We start from the raw sequence: 7785 nt of genomic DNA on the forward strand, positions 1-7785 counted from the left end.
TATACCTCCGGTATGTAAAAACATTGCTTCTTAACATTATATCGGCGTATAACACGCATACATCATTTGCCCCCTATTTTCAGGGGGGAAAAGTGCGTGTTATACGCCGATAAATACGGTAAATCCAATTCGACTGTCATTGCATTATGGTCTGACAAGGCCATGGGTATATATTTTGTCTTAATCCTATTTAGGGACATTAAATTTTTATTTCCAAAAGTCATATCTATTCTCGACCAAGTTTGGTGTGTTTTTGAGTAACAGGAATATCTAATTTCATCCGGGTGTTGAGCCCTCCAGACGTCTATCCAGTTAAATTCGTGAGCCACCTTACATAAGTCTACATTTTGTGCTCCTCCCCCTCTGCTAGATGTCCTGTCCCTGAGTGGATCCATAACCGCGTTATAGTCCCCCACCGCAATCAATATACATTCCTGCTTATTCAACATAAATCTATACAGTTGGTACAGAACATCTGGTTTATATGGTGGTGGAATATATATATTTGCGATTACAGTTTTAACCCCATCCACAAAACAATGTAAAAAGAGGTATCTGCCGTGGTCATCGGCCTCACATGCCAAAGATTCAAATTTAATCTTATTATGTACCAAAATTGAAACCCCTCTAGAGTAAGTGGTATATACCGAATGATATCGCGCCACCACCCATCCCCTCTCCAACCATCTTACTGATTCTTTGTCCAAATGTGTCTCCTGGAGGCAGATGATGGCTGGCAGAAACCTCTTCATCCACTCAAGGATAGCATATCTTTTAACCCTGTCTCGGAGCCCCCTCACGTTCAATGAAAGGATCCTAGCCATCTAGCAGAGGGGGAGGGAAAAAAAAAAAAATATATAAAGTTTCTCCACGTCCCGGTCCCCACCCCCCCCTATATAACCCCCCCTCTATATAGTCCCCCCTTCTGCTATCCAGCAGTCCGGGCGACTCCATAACTTAGCGTGACTCCTTTCACCCCCCCCCCCCCCATCCCCCGCCAGCCTCAAAAACCCTCTCCATCCGCCCAGTCACTGACTTCCTCCGGAGTCTGGAAAAAGGAGATCTTGCCGTTATATTCCACCCTTAATTTCGCCGGAAAAAGTAAACTATACTTTATGCCGGCCTCTCTTAATCTTTTTTTAACGGATATAAATTCTCTTCTTTGTGCGTTAGTACTAAATGAGTAGTCTGGGAAGAGTTTGATCTTTACACCCTGTATATAATATTTTTCTGAAGTTCTTGCATCAGCTAGTATTCCGTCTCGATCCTTAGATAGTAAGCATTTCACCAGTATAGGTCTGGGGTAATCCCCTGGTGCTCTATTTTTTGTGGGGACCCTATGTGCTCTTTCTATAGTAAATAGGGGGGAAAGAGTACCTACTTTGCTATTTTCCCTCAACCATTTTTCCATAAATTCCGTACAATTTCCTCCCTCCGCTCTCTCTGGGACCCCCACACATCTTACGTTAGCCCTTCTTGATCTATCCTCTTGGTCTACCAGTTTTTGTTCTATTTTAACATTTGTTTGTTTTAGGTGGGCCACCTCCTTCTCTAGTTTCTGCACAGATTTCTCTAGGGAGGGAATCCTTTTTTCCATCTCTTGTAAACGCTGTCTTACTTTTTCCATCTCGGCTCTAATAACCATAACGTCCGTCTGCACTGCCCCAAGCTGGGTTACTAAATTACCCATTAAATTTTCCATCCTTGAGACAGTGCAGAGTATATCCTGCACCATTTTTACGTCCGTTTCTGTATATAACGCTGGTGCTCCCCTATCACCCTCACCCCCCTCCACTGGGGTCTCATGTGTCGGCTCCTGTACTCTGGCCTCCGCTATTTTTTCTTTTTGTGGGGATCTGGGCCCAGGGGAATTCGGTACCAGGTACTTATTTAGACCCACTTGTTTAGGCCCGCTTTCAGGCCCTCCTGCTGATCGCCTTGTGGTACTCCCCATGGGGGCACGCTGTTCTTCCCTTTTTTTTGGTGACATTTTAATATCTCTTCCCTCTTATCTTAATCCCCTTTCGCCTGTAATATATAAAGTATATTCCCTTTTTTTTTTTTTTTTGTTCCCCTTTTTTTTTTTTTTCTCTTTTTCTCTCTTCTTTTTTTTTTTCTTTTTTTTTTTTCTTTTTTTTTCTTCCCCCTCCCCCACTTTTCCCCCCTTTTTTTTTTTTTAGTTTAGTTAGTCACATAAAACTCAATACAGCCAATGGGTTACATCCATAGTCAAATACAAAAGTTAATACAAAGAGGGAAAAGAAAAGGTCCGTAATAACAGCGGAATCTCGCAGAGGAAAGAGAGGGTTCTTATAGGGTTAAGGGACGGAATCCAGACGTATAAAGGATATAGTCAGTTAGTTGATAAATTCAGAAAGATATAAACCAGTTAAGTAGCTTGAGGGGGGGGGAGATAAGGCTTTCAGTCGGGGTTATTAAAATTAATAAGCGTTATGCTCCACATCCCAAAACACTCTCCCCCGCTCTCTCTTTTTTTTTTTTTTCTTTTTTTCCTCCGTTTCCCCCTTCCCTTTTTTTTTTTTTTCCCTTTTCTTCCTTTCTTCCTCTTTAACTTCGCTACCGTTCGCACTGGTTCATTCCACCCTTTATATCCTTTATTCTACGGCAGCTTAAGTCTGCACCCCCATCGTCATAGCCACATTCGCGCTAGTGGACTAATCCGGTATCCGCTGCATACTCAGGGGTACTTAGCAGGGGTATGCCGCACCACCACAAGAACCTGTGAACAGTCCTCCTTAAATTTTTCGCGTCCCAGTAACTGAAATGTCCGCCCTTCAAGATGTTACAGGCGGACTCCGGCATTTAAGAATCAGTAAGTATCGGTAGAAATCGATAAAGCAGGACTTCAGAGACTGAGAAGGTACCCCCCAGATATCCACTCTGTGAGTGCCATAGTTTTAAATTTTATAAACAAATGTCAACCAGGGCTCTCCTTTAACCTTTATGGTTAGTGCACCTGTACTCTGGGCCCACCGACCTTCATCACACCAGCATTTTTTCTTTGTCAGCCAGATGCGCAGATTAATACTGTGATAGCTCACCCTCCGGCTGCTCCAATCTTCCAGGGAACCACAAAAGGTCCAGATCCAGGTCCGATTTCCAGACTCGAGCTCTGAGGTAGACCAAGCGACGATCGGATCAGGCGCAACTTCGGCACATGGGCACAAGGGCTGCGATGGATGGCGCAGTATCACGGGCAACGGCGGGCAGGCATTCGGTGGCAGCGGCAGTCAGGCATTCCGGGCGGTGGTGTTACGATCAGCCAGCGGCCGACATGCAGGAGAGGCGGCGTGCAGGAGAGGCGGGGGGGCGGAGCCCTAGCGTCCCACGTCAGACGCTCTCACGCATCCTGGGTGCCCAGGTCTATTGTGATATAAGTTCAGCTCAGTAGAACTGCAGGAGATCCTGGTATAGTGGCCAGACAGTAAAATGTGGCTGCATTACAGCTTTTTGAGGCCAGTCTAAGGGGAGCTTGGTCCTCGCTTGTGATGTGACATTCTCTACTTTATTCCCCTTAAGGACACAGTCAATTTTCCCCTTATGGACAGGGCCCAATTTTGCAAATCTGACATCTGTCACTTTATGTAGTAATAACTTTGGAATGCTTTTACTTATCTAATCGATTTCTAAGGGTACATGCACACATTCAGGATTCAAGTGCGGAGAATCCGCACTGAAATCCGCAGGTGTTCGCAGGCAAATCTGTGCGGTCAATCCGCATTAATTGGTGCGGATTTGCATGCGGATTTGCGTGCGGATTTGGTGCGGATTCGGTGCGGATTTTCCGCATGCGGATTTCACTAAGTGAATGAAGAAAATCCGGTCAGGAAAAAAAAAATTATTGACATGTCGCGGATTTTAAAATCCGCACCGCAGGTCAAAATCCGTGCGGAAAAAAATCTGCATCGTGTGCATTGAGAATTTCAAATTCTCATAGAATACAATGTACATGACCTACGGTGCGGATTTTCCGCACGCAAAATTCGCACGCAATCCTGATCGTGTGCAGGGGGCCTAAGAGTATTTTATCATGACACATTGTACTTCATGTTAGTGGTAAATTTGTGTTGATACATTTCACCCAAAATTCCGCTATTTTTTAAATTTGAATTTCTCTGCTCTTAAGACAGAAAATGATACCTCATAGAAAACTTATAAATTAAAATTCACCATATGTCTATTTATGTTGGCATAATTTTGTAAATGTCACGTTATTTTTTTCCAAAACCCACTTTTTCTGTTCTGAAGTCACTCTGTGGGGCTTATGTATTAGATACTACCCATAAATTATCCACTTTTTAAGCTTTACCTCTAAAATAATTCAAAACTGATTTTATAAACTTTTTTAACCCTTTACATGTTTCACAAAAATTAAAGGAAACTGGAGTTGATATTTCAAAATTTCAAATTTCCCTTTTTTTTGCAGGTTTTCCATTTTAATCTATTTTTCATGTAAGGTAGTAGGAAACAACCCTCAATATTTATTACTCTGACTCTGCGGTTTACAGAAGCACCCCATATGTGGTATGGACACACAGCAGGGATCAGAAGGGAAGAAGCGCCATATGGTTTTTGGAGGGCAGATTTAACTGGAATGGTCTTTGGACGCTATGTCACATTTTAAGAGACCTTGAGGTACCTACAGAGTGGAAACCCCCAAAAAGTGACCCCATTTTGGACACCCCTCAAGGAATGTATTGAAGGGTGTACTGACCACTTTGACCCCACAGGCATTTTGTGCGATTTGGAAACTGCTGCTAAAATAAAAATTTTAATTTTTCCAAAAAAATGTTGCCTTAGTCCCAGATTTTTCATATTTACAAGGAATAACATGAGAAAAAACACCCCCCAACTTGTTACGCAATTTCTACTGAATATGGCAACACCCCATATGGGATCACAAACTGCTGTACAGGCACACCGCAGGACTCAGAAGGGAAAGTGCAACAAGCTTTTGGAGGGCAGATTTAGCTGAAATGGTTTCTGGGGACCGTGTTGAATTTGAAAAGACCCTGAGCCAGGGGCGTACCTAGAGCATTTGGCACCCGGGGCGAACCCTTTGTTTGGCACCCCCCCCCCCCCCCAAGGAAGTTAAGAAAACATGCACAAACTTTTTTCAATGTTTTCAATAATATTTATTACAAAACATTCAGACATCCGCATGTGTTTTGCGGATCCGATCCATGTATCAGTGGATCCGTAAAAATCATACGGACGTCTGAATGGAGCCTTACAGGGGGGTGATCAATGACGGAGGTGATCAGGGAGTCTATATGGGTGATCACCCCTCTGTCATTGATCACCCCCCTGTAAGGCTCCATTCAGACATCCGCATGTGTTTTGCGGATCCGATCCATGTATCAGTGGATCCGTAAAAATCATACGGACCTCTGAATGGAGCCTTACAGGGGGGTGATCAATGACAGGGGGGTGATCAGGGAGTGTATATGGGGTGATCAGTGGTTCATAAGGGGCATCTCCTCTCCTACATAGCGCCACATACCTCTTACATCCAGTGATGTCACCTTTGATGTAGACGTTCTCTTTCCTCATCTTCTCCATTCAAACCAGACCGCCATGATGATTTTTCTGCCATCTCCCGTCTCTGCAGAGATTGAGAAACAGACATTAGTTTCCTGCCACCCCCAATACTATACTGCAGAAACAGTCCCCCTGGAAATACTACTATAGTGCCCTAGTAATCATGTTCCTCATAGCCCCCAGTAGTAGTATAGCTCCCCATGATACCCCCTAGTAGTACTAATTTTCCCTATAATATGACAGTACATGAAATACCCCCGCTTAGTGCCCGCAGTTGAGCTAATGTCCCCATAATGTATGCCAGTATAAAATACCCCTATATAGTGCCCCAGTAAATGCCCTCATACTGCTCCTCTCCCCCTTCCCCATAGTGTCACCCATAATATGCCAGTAAAAAAATGCCCCTTAGTGCCCCCAGCAGATGCCCCTATAGTGCTCCTCCCCCACAATGTGTCAGTAAAAAAATGCCCCTTCTTAGTGCCACCATATGCCCCAATAGTGCTCCACTCCCCCATAGTGCCGCTCTCCCCTATAGTGCCTCCCATAATGTGCCAGTAAAAAAATGCCCCCTTAGTGCCACCAAATGCCAGTTCCCCCCATAATGTTCCAATACAAAAGACCACTTTAGAGCCCCCACTTCCCCATAGTGCCCCCAAATAATGCCCCTATAGTAACACCAGATGCCCCATAGTGCTGCTCTCCCCTAAAGTGCCCCCCTAGAATGTGCCAATTATAAAAAAAAAAGCCCACAGATACCCCCATGGTGCCCCCCATAATGTGCCAGTAAGAAATGTCCCCATAGTGCCAGCTCCCCCCCCCTATAGTGCCAGCTCCCCCCCCCATAGTGCCAGCCCCCCCCCTATAGTGCCAGCTCCCTCTATAGTGTCAGCTCCCCCTATAGTGCCAGCTGTCCCTATAGTGCCCCCCCATAGTGCTAGTTCCCCCATAGTGCCAGATCTCCCCCCATAGTGCCAGATCTCCCCCTATAGTGCCAGATCTCCCCCTATAGTGCCAGATGTCCCCCTATAGTGCCAGATGTCCCCCCTATAGTGCCAGATCTCCCCCTATAGTGCCAGATCTCCCCCTATAGTGCCAGATGATCTCCCCCCTATAGTGCCAGATGATCTCCCCCCTATAGTGCCAGATGATCTCCCCCCTATCGTGCCAGATCTCCCCCTATAGTGCCAGATCTCCCCCCTATAGTGCCAGATCTCCCCCTATAGTGCCAGATGATCTCCCCCTATCGTGCCAGATGATCTCCCCCCCTATCGTGCCAGATCTCCCCCCCTATCGTGCCAGATCTCCCCCCTATAGTGCCAGATCTCCCCCCTATAGTGCCAGATCTCCCCCCTATAGTGCCAGATCTCCCCCTATAGTGCCAGATCTCCCCCCTATAGTGCCAGATGATCTCCCCCCTATCGTGCCAGATCTCCCGCCTGTGGCGATCGGCGGTGCGGCCCTGAAGAATAAAAAATATAATTATTTTTTTTTAAAGACAGGCGGCCTGGCTGGCACCCCCCTTGTGAGTGGCACCCGGGGCGGCCCGCCCCCCCCCCCCGCCCCCCCCTTGGTACGCCACTGCCCTGAGCTACCCCTACAGTAGAAACGCCCCATTTTTGGAAACTACACCCCCCAATGAATTTGTCAAGGGGAGTAGTGAGTACTTTGACCGAACAGGTGTTTCATAGAATTTAAAAACACCTGGCTATTGCATTTTTTACAAGAAAATCTTGCTTTAGGCCCAGAATTTTCATTTTCTAAGGGGCTACAGGAGAAAAAGGACCCTATAATTTGTTACCCATTTCTTCCTGAATACGGCAACACTCCATATGTGGTCATTATCTGTGGTTTGGGCACACAGCAGACAATTGAGAAATTGGATAACCAGTGGACTGTGCAAAGTGAAAATTGCAAGTTTTCCACAGATAGGACATTTCAGTGCCCAGTATACTGTGCCCAACGTGTACCATCTGAGACAAACCGTGCCCTTTACAATGTTAGGCGGGTTCTACCGGTTACTGAAATGCCATAAATGTGGACGTAAGCTGCTGTTTGGGTACGCGGCAGGGTTCCACTACAGATAGTGCCACACACCTTGTACATAGAGCCAGGCTCTGTGCCCCTTTATATGGTGCCTCTGCCCCCTGTATTCAGTGCACACACACTCTGTATAATCATACTCAGCTGTCCCCAGTCCCAGGACGTCCACCCATGATGCAGGCC

Source organism: Bufo gargarizans, chromosome 9 (assembly GCF_014858855.1).
Source record: "Bufo gargarizans isolate SCDJY-AF-19 chromosome 9, ASM1485885v1, whole genome shotgun sequence".
In the NCBI taxonomy this organism is placed as follows: Eukaryota; Metazoa; Chordata; class Amphibia; order Anura; family Bufonidae; genus Bufo; species Bufo gargarizans.